The sequence below is a fragment of the Cyanistes caeruleus genome, chromosome 1 (assembly GCF_971803275.1).
Source record: "Cyanistes caeruleus chromosome 1, bCyaCae1.hap1.1, whole genome shotgun sequence".
Taxonomy (NCBI): domain Eukaryota; kingdom Metazoa; phylum Chordata; class Aves; order Passeriformes; family Paridae; genus Cyanistes; species Cyanistes caeruleus.
The window spans coordinates 133,499,301-133,518,421 of record NC_141701.1 but is presented as its reverse complement, the minus strand read 5'-3'; the positions used below and the strand labels follow the sequence as shown (position 1 = coordinate 133,518,421).

The window sequence follows — 19,121 nt, the reverse complement described above, 5'->3', positions numbered from 1 at the left end:
GATAACATCTCTGGAACTTGGTAATTTATAAGGACAAATTAAAAAACAAATAGATGGGAAAAATGTTGTAAAGCATTAGGCATGGGGACTGTTTTATAGGAAGAGGGAGGAGTCAAGGCAAAAAAGATGAAGATAGCAAAGACAACATAGCTAGTCCTTAAAGACCAGGATGGAAAAGGAATGCTAAACAAAAAAATTTAACAGTGAATGTATAAGTTTGTTAAGTGCTCCCACATGTATCTTCACACATTAATTTATTTTTTATTTTTTAACTGTGACAGGAGATCTTAGCTATCATCTCTGCCACTGAGGTAAAATTAAAGAGTGTCAAAATAATCTGGTTTATAACTTAGAGATTCATTCAACCCTTTATTAGTTTTATTTTTCAGTACTAACAAAACTACACCTTCTCAAGTAAAAAGAAAAAAAGACAAGAGAAAGTAAGAGTTACAGCTGGTTTAGAAGCCTGCAACTTTCAGTGAGGCTCCAAGAAAAACACGGGAAAGTTGCTCATTAATATCCTTGGCTCTCAGCTGATACAAACATTGCCTCTGGCTTTTAATGAAGCCAAGCATTTCTGTTCCCAGAATAGAGGGAAAATTTTCTTAAATATTCAAAACAATCTTCTTTCATAAATGTCTCACAAGATTTTTTTCTTTTATATCTATCATCTCTAGAAACTCTAGTTGACTACAGTGATAGCTGTGGTGGAGAAATCACTCTGTAACTTGAGAGGAGAGGATAGAATAAGATTTCTGGCACCAATATCTGCCAATAATTTAGATTAGAGAAGAAGAGAAGAGTTATAGACCATGAAGATAAATAAAATAGAAATAATTTTATTTATAAATAATTATTATTAATTATTTTTACAAAATACAATTATTTATAAATAATTTTATATGTAAATCATATATATATATATATATATATAAATTTTATTATAAGTGCTCCAGTTATTTCACTCAACTAGGAAGCTGAGGGGTACTTTCCAAACAATCAAATATTTTAGGCATGGTCTTCTATAGGATAGTTGGAGGTTTTGCTAAGAAATGCAGAATGACAATCTTTTACAGTCTTTGAAAATGCTGTACGGCTGTACCACTATACATTATTTTATATTTAACAAAATCCAGAAACTATTGCAGGCAATAACCAATCAATCCAACTAGTTGGTCAGAATCTATGCAAAACTTATATGACAAAACACAGAGCCTATCATCCTTAAGAAATGGGATACATGTACCCCCTTCTCTGAGTCTGACTCTCCATGGCCTTCTGCCTGTGCAGTCCTTTGCAGCTGTGGAAGCTGGGTGTTGAAATGGTGTTCTCATCCAGTGATATTTCCTGTAGACTTCACACTCTGTCAAATACATGCAGTGCTAGGCAGTTGATAAAAAACTGGAAGAGTCCCTCTTTTCCTTGAGGAATAAAATAAAAATATTGGAGAAAAACGGTGGCAAGGGCAATCATGGTATTAGTTTACAGTGATTTTGAGGAGAGGGATGAGGTTTCCCTAGGTGTTTTTACTGAAGGTGCAAAATACACAATCCTATGCTTTTGCAATCACAAAAAACTACTCTCAACCCTCAGACTTGGTCCTTTGACCAAGTTACTGCAAACTTGTATCAGCGAATAATAGTAATATTACCAGACATCTTTATAGAAAATCAAGTCAAACTTGGCCTTTGTCCTGTGCAATCCTTTAGACAATCAATCCTGAAGTGAACTTTAATTACTCTAACAGCACCAGGTCAGAGCAGCCTTTGCATGCACCCAAGAGATGACTCCCTTGAAGTCCAGATAATGAAGGAGAGCACTCTCAACTACCCATCCACTGCTGAACACGGGCTGTACTTCTGGGAAGCTGATAAGTTGCTTCTTCCCAGCCGTGATTACTTTTCTCTCTGATGAGAGCAGCCAGGGATATGCCAGTGCTGTTGTGGTGTAAGGACCTTAAGGAGTACAGATAACCATGTCTTCTGGGCTATGTGTTAAATCTTCACTAGCAGGGTAATGGGAAATTTGAAGAGCTTCCTTAATAATCCTCTTCTGCTATTTTATTTTTAAGACGGACAGTTCTGAAAAGACTCTGAATTTATCTCTTGAGCCATGAAGCTGAAATTCCGCATTATTTATGTACAATTAATTTCCCTGGACTAATGACATCCTGGCTAATTAGCAGCACCTCATTTTACACAAGTCTTAAGCTTATCTGAAATACAGGTATTGCCATCACAATCCATTTAGACAGGAAACTCCTCCTAGTTGAAACAGGAGGAGCAACAGAGAAAGACAGAAGAAATAACACTTGAGTACTTCCATCCCAGTGCACATCCTAATCTATCCTGCCTGACAAAACGTCTTCTGCTATTAGCAAGTTCTTATAGAAAAGTCACTGTGGAAGGGAGAATGCTGACCCTTCAGATTTGCTTCCAGGATTTCCAATTCATTATTCCCCATATACATATTGGTAGTGCACAGGAAAGAACTTAGCATTGCCTCTTTTGCTGCATCCTGTGCCTGCAGTTGTGGCTCATTTTCACTTGGAATGAAAAATAAAAACCAGACAGGGTGTCCATTGTTTTCATTGATGTTCAGTCAGGGAAGGTTTAATTTATAAGAAAATGTCTGGCTAATACACTGTTTCATTTCAAAATATCAAAGCACACCTCCTTTTCCTATTTTTATCTGAAAAAATTGTTATACAGAAAATCAAATCTGTTCTGCCTCGTGCACATTCAGAATGACCAAAAGTTATTCAGCCAATTATTCAATGTACATGGTATTAACAGTATGCAGATTAATATGTGGATGATTTTAGCTGTATATTCCTCTGAACATGACTGTATATTGTGAAATATCCTTTAGAGAATGTTCTTATGAATCTGCTACAGTGCAGTGAGCCAGTACCTTCTGTGTGAGCTCAGCTTTGCCATTGCCATGTTTCTGATGCATTTGCTGTTTATGATACATTACATGGGGAACATTACACGTGTGTGCTGACATTGTCTGGGAGCTGTGCCATGCCCACACGCTGGACAGCTGCTCTACTGCAGTGCAGGCTGCTCCAGGAGCAGCATCAGATGATGCAGGGGAAAAATGTCCACCAAAACCACAACTCTAGTTCCTTGCAGAAAACAGAATTCCCATCTCTTTGCTGAATCAGTGCAGAAGTTTCTCTGCTCACTAGTCTTTGCAACCAATATTATGCAAATGAAGCTTCACTAGACTCTTGATGAAAACAGTAACTCTTCTTTCCATTATGAAGGAAGAAGCAAACTCCGCTTCAGCAAAGTAGTTATCCTTTTGCACACATACTCCAAAGATCCTCAGGTGCTGTAAACTCCCAGTAGCAAAGAAAGGAACAAGGAATAAGAGAGGAACAATAACTCCCCAAAAATGGTCATAAAAGAAAGCTGACTAAACTTCTGAATGGAATTATATGATGTGACTGTGTATGATAACAAAGGCCTGGAATCTGAGGACCTAGATACAACTGTTTTCTGAAAACTGTTAAAGTTCATAAGTGGTAAATATAAATGAATCAACGTGAAGGAGAGCAATATGAGGTATAAACAGATTCTAAAAGAACTATAAGTACTCTGAGAAAAGATCTATGCATTCTCATAGATTATTCAAGGAAAGTAATGGCTTACTTTGTATCATAAAATCATGCAGTGTGCATAATGAGTAAAATAGGAGACTTTAGAGATTACAGTGATTAAAGTCATATGGTAGAGACTGAAAAGATCAGATTTCATTTACACAGAAGATGAGTGAGCGCAGACATGCTGAAGGTAAACAAGGTGATATATGGTAAACAGAAGAAAAATTGTGCTTGCTGTCTATCTTCTAGAACATTCAATCAAACTGAAAGGAAATACATCTTAAACTAATAATAAGGGACCTATTTGTCACACAGTTCTTAACTGACCTGAGGGAATCCTTGCCCCACAGCAAGTCTTAAAAGCCAAGAACTTAATGATAGGTAGTAGAGAGAGCTCCTTAAATCAGAGAATGAAATTCCCTAGAGATTGCAGAGCTCAATGTGATAACTGATGGCAATTTGGAAGGAAATTCATATATTGGCATCATTACCATTTCCATGTAACTTTTCTCCAGCGTGTGCTGGGAGCTACTCTCAGGTCCCTAGAAGGACACACTGGTTACTCATTGCTCACAGCCACAATGAGAGGATGTAATTACAGCTGACTTGAATAGGAAAATTGTTATAAGGAAGGATGAGGTCAGTGTATCTAATTGCTTTTTACAAAGATACACAATGAAACTAGGGTAACCAGTTTAAGGGTTTAGAGGGGGACTTAATTCTTGTAACATTAAGCACCTGAAAAGGGAGGTACCTAGAGACATTTTGGACAAACTTAGACTATGTGAAATAAAGTGACCAATCCTCACTGGGTCCTTTACCATTGTCTGTAACAGTGTCACAATGAATAATTCTGACTAAATAGGAATGTTTAGCTTTTTCACAGCTAGGCAAGAGGAAAAACACCTTAATGTTTGCTGTGAAATGTTGAAACAGAAAATAAGCAACCTCTGGTTTTAGAATAAGAGCATGAAGGTGGGATTTACACCATGGACAGCTGAGGACTTCTGTTAGGTGCAGGTAAACATCTTATTATGTGGAGAAGGGTAAATTCTTTCCCTAATGCCTATCATTTTGAACAGCAAGGTTAGAAAATTTCAGAGGAAATATTTCTTCACTAAAATTAGCTGATACATGAAAAGGCTTATATTTCACCGAGAATTTGAATTTAAATTTTAAAGAAATCCTGTCAGTACTTGAAACTTGCCTGATCTGCCTGATTTCTTTCTGGCTCCTAACCTAAACACCCCAGAACAAAGTAAATTTTTGAAGTTATTCTTATGAGAATTACACTGATCTGAAAAAAAAAATAATTAATTTATTGTTTCCATAAATTCTTTCTGCTTCAGGCCAATGTCTGATAAACTTGACATGACAGAGTTTTTTTTCAGGGTGTTTAATCCTATCATAAGGAAATTCAGACTTATATGGAAATTATTTGCTGTGTCATTTGCTTTTGTGCCTTTACTTTTTTGATGAAATAGGCCCCAGCAGAATTCATTGAAGGTTGGTATGTGACATGAACTGCTTTATGGCACAGATTTATTCAGCTACAGCAATGAAGCAGAAGTATGTGTTCACAACAGATGGTCAGACCTGAAATCCACCATTTAAACAATTACTCTTTCTTATGCTGCCTTTTCCCACCTTCTTAAATAATAGTTTTCTGATAACAGATTTTTCACTATTTATATCACTGAGTTAAAAGCTCCAATGGGACAAATTGTGAAGCTATTCCTGGCACTGAAGAAAGAATTTGGTGCTAAATTCAGTAGGTAAATGACTATTCACTTAGCTAGATAATAAACAAATTCAAAAACTTAAGATTTCTTAAGGAAGAAAAAAAAAGTGCCTTTTAAAATGAAATTTTCTCTAGGACAAAACCAATATTTCAATCCTACTTTACTTAAAGGTCCGGCCACCAGCAAACACGTTGTTTAATTCTAACTGATGCTGACATGGACATCCACACAACAGAGAAAGAAACAACTTGAAACAAGGTAAGAGGTACACTGATCACTGGTGACTGGAGGTGAGAGTCCAAATTACAGCTGAGTCCTGAGTTTCAGCCCACTGCTTCTGGAGCTGTGCTTTGCGAAAAGTGACCCTCGGAATAAATGACTTTGTCCATAAAATAGCCTTGTGGTTTTAAGCCTGGATACCAGTGAAAATTAGTCATTTTGTGAACCAGGATCAAAGCATGGCATGCTGTGAGCACCGGGCTGGCACCTTGCCTGCCGGGGGAAGTTTGGTGCAAGTGCTCCAAGTGATGTGCTCAGCATGTAGAGCATTTCACTAGTGAGAAAAGCAACTAATCTGCACCTTCCTGCATGATAAGGAACCTTGGAGATTGAAGCATTACACATTACCATTTGCCATATGAAGAGAACCTACCCAGGAGTCAGTGTCAGTACAGCAGCACCTAAACTGTTGAAGCAAAATAAAAACGTTCACTGAAGAGATACACCTTAGCTTAAATCAGCTGAAGAAAAGAAGCAGTCCTTCATGCCAGCATGCCTATGCATCTTGTTTCCCAGATCTTCCTTCCTCCTTTTTTTCTTTTTGACAAATCTCACATGCCTTTCTTTCTTTGACCCTCTTATGTTTCTGTTTTTCCCTCCTTCCCTTTTGCTCTTTGTGGGAGGTGCATTTGGAGCTGATCTTTGATTTGCTCTTGGAGAACATTTCAAATAAGGAAAAAATGTAGAGAGAAAGTGGGCAAGAAGAGAAAGAGATAAACAAAACCTCTAGAAAACATGTTTTACATGTCTTTGTCTCAAATATAGACCTTAGCTGCAACTTTTAGAGTGCTGAATAGAGATTAAGGAACGACCTGACAGAAAGTCTGGCTGTGCAGCTGTATTGACAGCTGGTAGCAAAATCATTTTGCTTTCAAAACCGGCACTGACTTCACATTTAAGCAAGATTAGGAAATAATGCAATAAATCATACAAGAGACCAGTTCATTTCACAGAAAAAAGCTTTTTGCTGAAATTAAAATTCTGTGATAGAACAGATAGGTTACTCTATAAGTAGAAAACCCGATAAAAAATCCAAATATATTTATAGTGGCTGTATCTTACCACAGAGCCCATCATTTTATTGCTTTGTTTTTGCAAGATTGTGCATTGGGATTTTTTTTATTTTATTTTTTTTACTTTTTGTTAGTTTATTTATATTAGTTTTGGTTTTATTTGTTAATTTTTTGTTTGTTTCTTTTGAGGTTTTTTGGGGTGTTGGTTTTTTGGTAGGGAGTTGTCTTTTGATTTTTAATGTTTGGTCTTATTGTTTTTAATCAATAATACTAACTAACAGTACTACATACTCACTACATTATTATCTGCACTATAGTTAAGTTATTTCAGTCAGTTCATGTATCTGGTTTTCACTGCAGTTTACCCTCTGAATAGCTTTCATGTGATTGAATCTACAATGTCCAGGAGAAATCAAATAGTTATTTTAAAAGCTTATGCCATGGAAGTGTTTTGACTATATTAAACTACACATTTGGCACAAATGACATAAAAAATGTTTTAAAATTATTTTCTTTTTTTTTTTCTGCTGCCCCTTTTCAGCATTGGTTCAGTCCTTTTATCAGCTGAAATAGTTGGCTTTAACCAGAGCCTGCCAACATCAGGCATTGCTCCTGGCAGGTGGATTGTTGTATATATTGGAGATTATAAATCATTTTGTCATTCTGAGACAGTCGTAAATTTATCTGCTTGCACAAGGGAAAACACTGTACAATAACATCTAATTCTGCTTCTCCCTGTTGTACAAGGGAGGTGCACAAGTGTAGGCTAAGATTACATCAACACAAATATATTCTTTAAAATGTTTTGCTTGTATTTTAAATGTGTGCTTATATAAAAACAAACAAACCAACCCAAACCAAGCAAAAAAGACACAAAATTTCTCTTTTGCCTACCATCTATGTACCAGAGAAACAGTGGTTTACTCTCTGAATTGCACACAACCCAGAAAGACTTAAGTTCTTCAGTGTTCTACACATGACAGTGTGGCTCATAGAAAATAAAGCAGGGATGTTGTCTCTGCATAATTTGCAGGTATTAGAGATGAATTTCACAGATGCTTGGGGAATTCTCTCTCTAGTTTCTTGTTACCAAGTTAAATTTATGAAATCTTCAGAGGAATGACCTTTAAACAATTTATGAGAACCCAAGACACTTTAGATGCAATAAAAATAATTTCATCACAACCTTTCTTCCAGCTTCACATTCTCTTAGTGTTGTTATGGTTACAGAGTCAAGACTTGAGAATTTAGGAGAAGCTGGAACTGAGGATTCCCATACAATTTCAATTCAAACCCTAAGGTATGCCTGTTCAACCACATATTTAATTGGAAGATAACAAACTTGCCATGAACCTCCCTCCCAAATCTGAAGCTTTAATTCTAGTATTCAGTGTTTAGCATTGCAACATGATTCTAATCATGTCATACTGCAGAGCTAATTCACAATATCTAATAAAAAAAGAAAAAAAAGCAAGCAGAAAAAACCCCAATTGTTATTATGAACAGCTACATCATCTGTTCTGCTCTTCATATTTAAACCTTCAAACTTCTGCACTTACTGATACACTCTTTGTTGATATGAAATTTGAACTCCAAGTGCATTCTTGAAAGTTTTATTGAGGAAAATAGGTCTAAATGTGACTTATTTGAATTAATTTAATAGAAGAGTTAATTTCAACTGTTATACCTGGCATTTTGATGAAGCAAAATCGTTCCTGTGATTCATGTGTCACATATTTGTAATAACATATGGTGAGCTATAGCTAATGATAGAAGAATTTCGAACAGAGTTCCAGCATCCATTCAGCAAAGTCTCTTCTTGTTTACAGCCATGGAATATGCAGTACAGATGAAGAAATGAGAACTATTCCCCTGATGTTAGCACTACTGTGCAACGAATCACTGTACGTAAAACAATTCTGAGCAGCCTTTATGCTCCTTTAGCATGTAGTGCCAGGCAGAACAAAAGCCTAGTTAGCCTGCATTGCTGGTCAGCAGCCCTAACAGACAGAGGCAGTACCCAAAAACCTGTAAAATCCAAGAATCCTTGCTATGTTCTGTTTTTCTACTGATGATTTTATGTCAGCAGCTGGGACAAGGTGGCAGGAAGCCATGACAAACATTCTGTATCAATAAGGGGCAGATTTACATTTTGTAAAGCCGCAGGACTGAGGTGTTTATATAAGCTGAAGTCAGATTTCTATAACTGAAAAAGTGATTTCATTAACCCACTTCTCCTCATCTAAGGACATTGCAGTTTTTCATCTATTTAGAATAAAAAGTGTATATTTTTTCCTTCAGAATCCTTAGCAGATGATATTTTTTTTTACTGCTGTTGAACAGTCTTTTACAAAGCTGGTACAATGCCCTGCCTTTATTCTTCAACATCAAATATCTGAAAACCATGACCAGATAACTTACTTTCGAATATACTTTTAAAGAATGAGAATAAGAAATATATCATGTTGGTGCACATCAGTTCCCTTTTTTCTTTTAGAGTAAATAAATTAATAATGTATTATATTGTTACATATTGTTTTCAAATATAACCTGAGGTAATCAACTCTCTAATGTGGAAAAGGAGATTGAATTTATTTGCATATGATAGTTTGCTACCTTTTGAGTGAAGTTAGATATTGATCTTTTCAATTTCTTTTGCTAGGCTTTTTTTTTTTTTTACTAGAAAGATTTCTTGCAGCAGTTTTATTGGCACTGTTAATGTAAAGACAAGAATAAAACAAAGTTTATCCTTCTTTTTGTAAGGTACTTGATGACCAGCTACTTTACAGTTTCCAGATTTGTCATCTAATTTTCCTGTCCACTTTTTTCCTGTCCTTTTTCTTGTCTTGGGAAATAATATAAATGTTAGAGTTCAGTAGTCTATGGTACTCTTTTTCTCTATCCAAAACTAGTATTGTGAAACTTTCTTGGTTACATTGTGATATTAAGCACAACTCAGCATCAGAACTACATCTGGACCTAGCCTACTAAAGCCCAGAAGATATATTGTGGGCACCAGGTACTTGTAGAGAGCTGTGAAATAGTGATAGGATAATGCAAGGCTAATTTGTTGTCCATTTTTGCCATTTTATCCAAGACAATCAATGCTTGATTTTCATATTGAAATTCTGCAGATCTCAGCTTATTTGTTTCCAAATGCAATTATGCATATTAAGTTTCTGCTTTATGTTAAATTCATTTAATTAGTATGATAGCTTTGGTTGAACCTCTTGATGGAGGAAAGGGGCTTTTTTTTGGGAAACTACTGACCAGCCAGAGGAGAGATGGGGGAAGAGCAGAAGTTGCAGATGAAATCACACTGGGCAGGACAGGGAGGCACTGGAAAGTTGCTGGCCTGTGGTTCACCTAAAGAGGCTGAGAAACAACAGTAAGGGCAGGAGAGAGGCAAGAGGATGAGCCAGGGAGAGAGCCAAGGGAAGGTTTCTTTGGGACAGAAAGAGGAGCAGAGCTTGCAGTTACTCAGAAAATGTCTGACTTTACTGCAACAAATAGGGAAGTGAGAACAGATCTGTGAGGAAAAGTAGGCAAGGGGACAGCTCTGAGTAAATGTTTTTATTTCTACTTTATTGTCCCTAGTCACACTGAGCTTTCTCAATTTGTCTTCCAATTCAGATTCCAGTAAAAGCTGGCTTTTAGTTTAAAAGCCTTTTTGTGTTTAGTCTGGGCATCTCCACTTTTAAGATAGAGCATTTTGCAAGTACCTCTTATGGGATCAAAAATTAACACAACAATATTATTAGGGAAAAAAAAAGTCAATATTTTTTTTTTCCCTTGGTCTGAATTCAGCCTCAGGGTAGGTCACAATATATTCCAACCTTTCCAGCCACAGAACTAAAGTTTCCTTTAGGAAGTTCCATCTTTTGGGTGTGACAATATGGTAAAACTTCCAGTAAAAATGATTGGCTAAGCTGTGTCTGCAGGTGTTTTCCCATGCACAAGTACAAGAGGAGACGTGCTGTTGTCTCAGTTGCTGTGAAGCAGCAGGAGTCTGAGCCTGCTTCTGCTTCTGCTTGTCTAAAAAGGTGGAAAGCAGAGGAAAACATGCTGCACGATGGACTTGCTTTGTGAGCCAATGTTTGGGACTTACTTTCTAAAATATTTTTTTGAATATACAGCACAAGTGATAAAAAACTTGCATTTTCATTGTTTTCTAAATTATATCTTTATTTAAGACTTTAATGTCTTTAAATATTAGATTGTATATTGTGATTATTAGCAAATGGAAGAAAAATATATTTTGCTTTTTTGTGGATTTAATAATGCCTAGTTTTTAATGTGCTTCCACCCATTCATACTCTCAAAAAATTACTTTTCTCTTGTCCTTATAATTTCTTCCACTTTTAGCCTATTTCTGCAAGATCTCTATGGTACTCTCAATGTTCTCACATGAGAACATTGACAAGGCTTAGCATTATGTCATGGGGTGTGTTGGAAAATACGTGCAGGGCAAAGTGGATAGATAACTATTGAGGCTCATGCTGCCATTTTGCTTTAAAGGCAGCAAAGAACTAAAAAAACCCCAAAACACCAGGTTCTCAGGTAATTCTTTAGTAACTATTTTTTAAAAAAAGTTCTAGAGACCATCTTGGACATCTCTCTCTCATATCAAGATTGGTCAAATTTGACAGACCAGCTAAATATGGACTTAGGTGGAAAGAATCATGTTCTGACAAATAGAATAGCAGTAGTTGCACTAACTTTGTTTCCTTAGCATATCAGGATTAAAATAAGTTCAAAAATTATGATTTTTTTTTGTGACCAGTGTGTACTAAGACTTGTGTTTTCCATACAGACATGCATACTTTTCTCATAAGTCATTACATCTGAAAACACTAAGGGAAGGCTCAGCAGTTACTTCCTATAAATTCCAGAGAGCAGCCCTGTGCCAGAACTGTATATTGAATGGCACAAGAGGAAATCTTGATGAACAAACATGCTTTTAGTGTAGCCAGCTGACATAATACACTGTGGCTTCCTTCCTTCCTCCTGTCTTCCATCCCCTCTTGCCCTCCCTCCCTTCCCTGAAAATTAGTTGTCAAAAATCTTATAGTCAGGCTCACCCCAGGGGAAAATGAAAGGAAAAACAATATCTATTTCCTTCTCTCAGCTCTTACACACAAGGAACCATACTGGGACAAAATAATATTTTATAAGTATTTGCACCTCTGTCATGTTGTTGTTGTTAATGTGCTACCTTCAACTTAATTTTTAGCTCTTTGGGTAATCTGTCTCCACATCTATGATTGGCATTGCCCTATTTCCATTATTAATTAAACACATCCCTTGGCTATTTCAAAGGTGTGTGGCAGCATGGAGAGACCGTGGGGTCTGCAGTCAGATCTTTGCCCCATTCTCCCCTCGCATCTCTAATGGACAATGTGATTTTCTCTAAGATAAGGACAGGTTCCTCCTGTGTTGCAGGAGGAACTCTCTGGATGCTTGAACAATGAATGATTCCAGAGTGGGAAAGCTGTGATGACTGTGGTTGGCTTTGGTGTATAAAGTGCTGCTGGAGTCTGGGCCAGCTGGTCTCATGAGGTCATAGGCATCTTCCAGGTGGATCCCCGTGGTGGCAGGGACTCACTTTTGAGTAAAAGTGCTAAGATCCAGTCAAATACAGAGACAAAATTCTAAAGAAACTACATAGGTGCTTTGTTGCCTTTTAACTGTGCATGCTTCACAGCCAGAGACTGAAACCTGTCTGTTTGTAGGTGAACCTGCTCCCAGTATAACCCTTTAGACTTGCCTGTGATATATACTGCATTGGCAACATTTAGAGACTGTATTAGCAATAAACCTAATCATAATCATTCACATAATCAGCATCACACTTCTTGTGCCTGATTGAATCGTTTCTCTATAACTCTGGCACAAGGTCTTAGAAATGTTTTAAAACCACTCAGAGTTCCACCAGTTTAGAAACACATCCACATATCACTACCAGAGAGGTTTCTCTGCTACACTGCCTGATCCCTGTGTGTCCTTCTCCTGAGCTTAACTAAGCCAAATGAGTGCAGAAAGCTCAGCTCTTTGCTCAGGCTGACCTCATGAAAAGTTAAATTAATTGACTTGAAGGACAGTGAATAATTTCCATTTGAGAGTAAAAGCTATTTGAAATGGCTCAGAGAACAAATGTTGGCTCGGGTCTCAAGCATACACATGCCCCTGCCACCCACCTCCTCTGGCTTTTTAATAAACTCTAAAATGATTTGGCAGAATAGAAAGCCAAAAACTGAACCCTAATCTTAATTGCATTAAAATAAACAAACAAAAAACCCAAATAAATAAAATATAATTATTTTTTTTCACCCGCTTATCATAAGTAAGATTTTTAAGTGACAGTACTTAAAGTACCTTTTGGGATGCTGTACAGCAATTTTCAAAATTTGATTTACATATATATAGATAATTATATATAGTAATATATAATATATTATATATAATATACGTAAATAAACCATTAATTGCTTATAACGTTTTATGGATATACAGATTTTCTGCTTTAAGCAGTTAGTTATGGCAGACTTACATTATAAGGAACTTAATTCATGTGCTTTTTCTGAAATATCCAGGAGCAAAAGAAAAGTTTATAATCCTATATTATGTTCCCAGATTTACTTTGAAGGCAAACTGTTCAATGGGTATATAACCCCTAACATTGCAGCAGTTAGGATTTCTGGAGATGGAAGAGTAAAAGTGCCTTCCATCAATAAGAGTTTACATATTATAATATTTTCTGAGACTCTTCACTTGATTTCAACTGGAATTCCAACAAAAAAGTATTGTCCCTAATATTTTATATTTAGGACAGAAGTTAAATACCACATGACTACATTGTAGGATATTTCCACAAAAGGTCTTATGAAGAAAAAATGTGAGGAAGAAAGGCCAATTTACCAACCAAAAGCCAAAATAATGAGTTCTAAATGCACACAATAAAGAACACCCATATCACCGGTTTCACATAATAGAGACTTGGCTTGTGTTACTTCCAAAAAAAAAAAAAAAGTACCACGCTGGATCTGAAGTAACTTAAATAACAAAACATAAAACTACGGCAAAACAAGATTATGACAAAGAATAAAACTGAATCAGCTATGTTAAGGGGTGCAAGAAAAATACAAGAATTTTAAATAAGTGAAATCCTTTCATAAAGATTATATAAATGATTCTTTGAATATTCAAAAAATTCAAACACAGACCGTGTGCTTGAAAGACTGGGCTTTGTCACAAATGTCACGTTAGAGCTCAAAAAAAGTCAGGGTGCATAAGCTACAGTGTTGTAGTTTATACAGGTCAATAGATGTCTGACTCTGTGAAGGACTGTGTAGAAACAAATTCAAAAGTAAAAGGAGACATTAGATCCAGGGTATTATTAAAAACTCTTCAAACCTAACACAAACCAATTGAAAAAAGTTCTATTTCAAAATATTTACTTTTGGTAAGACATGATCAAAAAGCTACCTAATTTATGAAGTCAACATTGGTGTAAGGCTGATTGACTTTTCACTTTACATTTACAGATGGAGAGAAGAATATTTACATCAGCTGAAGAATTGGTTCTTTTATTGTTGCTGTGTTACTCAATACTACAAACTTTTTTAAGTATCTAAGAATGAATGGAAAATAAAAAGCTTGTGGAACCAACATATTGACAAGAGTGGAAACAGGATTTGTTTCAGGCATACACCTATTGTAGAACGTGTATTAACAGCAGTGTAAACTAAAGGATCCTCTCAGTTTTATAAACTGAGAACTGAATATTGTTTGGTTTCTTTTTATTTTACCACTGGAATTTTGCCAATACCTCAGACTATCAGTCTTTTCTTGAAGGTTTAAGGGTTAACTTGATATCCACACTTGGTGTTCATGCACTTGGCAGTCTTGTGAATAAACCTTTATGTGATTTTATTTATCTTTGAGGTTAATTATTTTTTCCTGAGCTTGTCCCTGTGCAGTTCCGTTCCAACTCTTCTTTTATTTCTTCCTCAAGAAAGAGACTTTGAGAACTTACTTTCCATGAGGATTCAATAAAAGCAGCCTTCCTGTTGCTCTGGTCACCCACACAGCAAAAAGGAAGTTAAACTGTTTGCTGACATATCTCTTATGGTTTGGGTCTGAGCCTTTGCTCTTGAGCCTGCTGCCAAAGTCTGACTTGCACAGACAATACTTTGTGGGTGGTGACTTCACTGGGAATCCAGAGCCAAGAATTGGAGAAATGTCCTGTGTGCCATATCTGTGGTGGTTAGGAATGCATTACCGGATCCACACTTTTAAAGTTACAGCAGATGTACTTATTTTGTGGTGACTTGCAGTGGAAGAAAGTCATTCTCTGGCCCCTAAACTCCTGCTTAGTTAATCATAAGGAAGGTCAGTAAATGCAGTGTTTTTCTCATGACATTTTATAAACACAGGGTTTCAAAGTGAATGTGGATGGAAAGGCAAATAATCCTTCTATTCCTTATGATCTGCATATAATTGTGGTTTGCCTGGACTGGCTGAAAGCTTAGTGTAATTATTTGGAAAGATTGGAACTGTTTAGAGAGCTATTCTATCTGCATCAATTCCTAACTTACCCTTGCTTTCTTTGGAAAACACAGATGAATTTTGATACATTCATTGATAACACAAATATAAAGTCTATCCTAGAGCAAGATGTTGTATTTCTATTAATATCATTGATATATTCCTACACGGAATTTAATTCATAGTCATCTCTAAGGAAGCAGAAATGAACACATAAACCAGCATTTACATAAAAGAAGTAAGTAGATATTAGACAGAAAGATATTGATTGCTGTTTGGTATATCTAATTTATTCCTGCATATATGTGACATTATAAGCAAAAAAGTAAAAGCCTCATTTAAAGTTGAGCACTGATTCCAGACAGAATAAATTCCAGTTTTGCTTTAGTATGTGACTGAAAATAATATTTACTGAATATTCTTAACTAGAGTCTACTCACAAAATAGAGTACTTCACAAATAATCCTGCAGAATCTATTAATCAAACTATTATGTACATTTATCATTGCCTTATTCTGGCACTGGTCTTCCAGAAGCTTCAGTAACATTGAAAAATAAATAGCAACACTAGTACTGATAATTAATTTGGTTTTTCAATTTTTTTTATCAAGTACACAAGAAAATCCAAGTCTTCTGCAAAGAACGTATTATGCTTTCAAAATTATTAAAAATATTTATTTTCCAGACACTGTTTGAGAATTAGAAATCTCTAAGTATGTAGAAAACATATGATTAGGTACTTAAAATTTACCACTGCAGTTCCTGTGTTGGTTATTATATCTGTGTCTGATTTCATCAATGCAAACAAAAATCCAGAGTCCCTCTCATGAAGAGCTTGAAACAAGCACACTAAAAGTTCTGGAGGAGATATAGCACTATTGTAAGATAGTTACTGATGAATTCATAGCTGAAAAAAGTGAACTTTGTTAGTATTAAAATGATATTTCATCAAAAAGCCTCTTGAAAGTAAGTGGGATATGGGTTTTAGAATTGCTTGCATGATTTAGAAGACTTTGTGCTAGGGAAGCTGCACATCCTAAGCTCAGAAATCCTCAATTCCAGACTTGCACAATTATTCTCAGGACTGCCAGGCTTCATAAATCTGTGTCTGAAATTGCTGCTTGAACTGCCCTGAGAATAGCAACAGCAAAAAAAATATTTCCATGTGGCTTCTTTGTTGCAGAAGAGTGAAACTGGTCATAAGGAATGCACACACTTGGCACTGCTCTGAATACTTAGCTTCAATAACTTTTTAAGCGCCTAAAAAATAAAAGGTGGTTTACAGTTTCTCTGAGTTTCCTGTTTCACTAATGCTACATGTTTTGGTTTTGTGTGGCAATGTTTTGGAAGTGGAGGGGGACTACAGTGAGAAGCTACTGTGAGAAGCTGCCAGCATCTTCCCGTGTCCAACAGAGAAAATGCCAGCTGGCTCCGAGACCGACCTGCTGCTGGCAAAGGCTGAGCCCATCAGGGATTTTCCCAAAGTCAAGGTCTGTTTTGCCCGTGATGGTAACTGGTGAGTGATGTGTCCCTGTCCTCATCTCAACCCAGGAGCCTTTCACTGCATTTTCTCTCCCCTGTCCAGCCGAGGAGAGTGACAGAGTGGCTTTGGTGGGCATCTGGTGTTCTGCCAGCGTCAGCTCACTGCACTACACCACAATATGGGCCACGTATAGGAGTCTTCTGGCACCTTTTTTGTTTTGGGGACATTAGAGAGGAGACTCTTTTGGGATATTGGATGGAAATACTTTGTATTGAGGACTACATTAAGAAGACAAAAAATTGTTTATTCATATTTTGAAAAATTACTCCATCTCCTCAGAACTTCTCCCCTTCATCATGTAACATATACATGTCCCTGATGTGTTTGTGCAGTGATATGCCAGGCTTGTATGGAAAGGAACAGTCTAAGAATAAATACAAGTATTCTTCCTTTCTACATATTCCAGAGATTTTGGCTTGGCCAGATGGGTTATTCTCTGTCAAAAATACTTATGTAGACAATTTTCTGACTAGATAGCACTTTTCAGAATATTTTATAAAATTTCTGCGTTTCACCAGAAAACTTTAAAATGCTTTTATTTTTATTTATTTTTATTTATTTATTTTTATTTATTTTTGCTTAAATTGTGAAGGTAAGGAATCATTTTTTAGCTAGAATAACACTAAAAGCAAGAATAATGCTATAATAACACTAATAAGGACATTAAAGTTCTGGAGCAAGTCCAGAGAAGGCCAATGAAGCTATTGAAAGATCTGCAACCTAAGTGTGATGAGGAGAGGCTGAGGGAGCTGGGCATGTTCAGCCTGGAGAAAAGAAGGTTCAGGAGAGACCTTATTGCTCTCTAAAACTACCTGAAAGGAGATTGTAACCACGTGAGGGTTGGCTTCTTCTCCTGAGTAAAAAGTGACAGGACAAGAGGAAATGGCCTCAATTGCACCAGGAGAGTTTTTGAGTGGATATTAGGAAAACATTTTTCACTGAAAGGGTGATCAGGCATTGGAACAGGTTGCCCAGGGAAGTGGTGAAGTCACTGTTTCTAGAAGTGTTCAAAGAAATTATGTGGATGTGGCATTTAGGGACATGGTTGTCCAGAAACATGGTGGCACTGGGTTAATGGTTGGATTCAGTGACCTTGGAGATCTTTTCCAGGCTTAACCTTTCTATGACTCTGTGATTCTACTCTCATTTTCAGTAACATGTCCTTGAAGGGGAAAGATGAAAGGAGAAAAAGTGATCAACCTTCTAACCAAACTTTAATTCCATCATGTGGTATTTAGCAAAGTCTAAAGAAATTGGAATTTATAGAACTAGGGCAAAATCTGCCTGTCCTTTAGAGAAATATCCTTAATATCATCTAAATTTAATGCAAATTATTCTTCTGCCAGTTCCAAGGAAAAAGAAGAAGGTATAAATGAATGAGTTTAGCCCATAATATTAACTAAAGTTTGGTTGGGTTTGGGGGGGTTGTTTGTTTCATGGTGGTTTCATTTGTTTGTTTTCTTTATTTTCTCAAAGACCTCATGAACTGTAAAGTACTTTCTTAGGCCAACCTAAAAAGGGGAAAGCTCAATTTTGATTAATATTGCAGCACATGTGCACTTCTGAAATATCAACACAGCTTTGAATCTTGCAGTCTAGACTGCCTTAACAAATTAATTGTACAGTTCACTGCTGTGCATTTTTTGTGACTACATGTACGTTCTTCATAGATGTGAGAAGATATATTCAAATAAAGATAATCTTGAACATTTACCAAACCATTTGTTCCATCTTTTACATGCCAATATCAGCTGTGAGGACTTAATACTACTGGAACAAAGTAAGTAATTAAAAAACAAGAGCAGAGTGAAGAAAAAAAGTTGTAAAAGCCGCTCAAATGTCAAAGGCTAGATTTTCATCCCATGCTTTGATTCCTTGGATTTATGAGGAAATCATATACCTAATTCCTTCCTGTGCTCAGTCCTGGTTTCATGAACATTTGGAAAGAGTTTATTTTGCAAGAGAAAACTACTTTCTGTTCAATTAGTAAAACCAGTTTTGTCTAATTGTACTCTACACTTTGACAAGAGTGCAGATCTGTTAGAACACAATCTATTGCTATTGTACTGCACGGGGCAGGGGATAGGTTATGCTCTCTGTTCCAGCAACCAGTATTTGAAACTTATTCAAATTATACTTGCTAAATAAGAAATTGTAGATGGAGTTGGAATCAATTATGAAGGCTAGGGAAGCGGGGTCAATATTTAACATTTGATGCAGTCAGGAAAAGGGAGCAGATTAAAAAAAGAAGAATCCTCTCTGCAGCTGCTTTTGAAGACTATTGGTCTAAAAACTCTGTAGTCATTCAAGCAAGAAGGGTCAATTCTGCATTAGCTGAGATGCATAATGATAATTTGGGCAAAAAAATTAAGTGAGATATGATGGGT

The 19,121-nt window shown here is 36.3% G+C and overlaps 1 protein-coding gene and 1 long non-coding RNA gene across 3 annotated transcripts in view; one reads left to right on the top strand and one right to left on the bottom strand.

Moving 5' to 3' along the window:
- MALRD1 (MAM and LDL receptor class A domain containing 1) overlaps window positions 1-19,121 on the bottom strand; it is a 246,864-nt gene that overhangs the window by 14,273 nt on the left and 213,470 nt on the right. The window lies entirely within an intron of this gene.
- LOC147655920 (uncharacterized) lies at window positions 4,073-11,404 on the top strand. The gene is made up of 4 exons (XR_015278659.1): window positions 4,073-4,630; window positions 5,523-5,610; window positions 7,842-7,944; window positions 8,474-11,404. It is a non-coding gene; the product is annotated as an uncharacterized LOC147655920 (long non-coding RNA).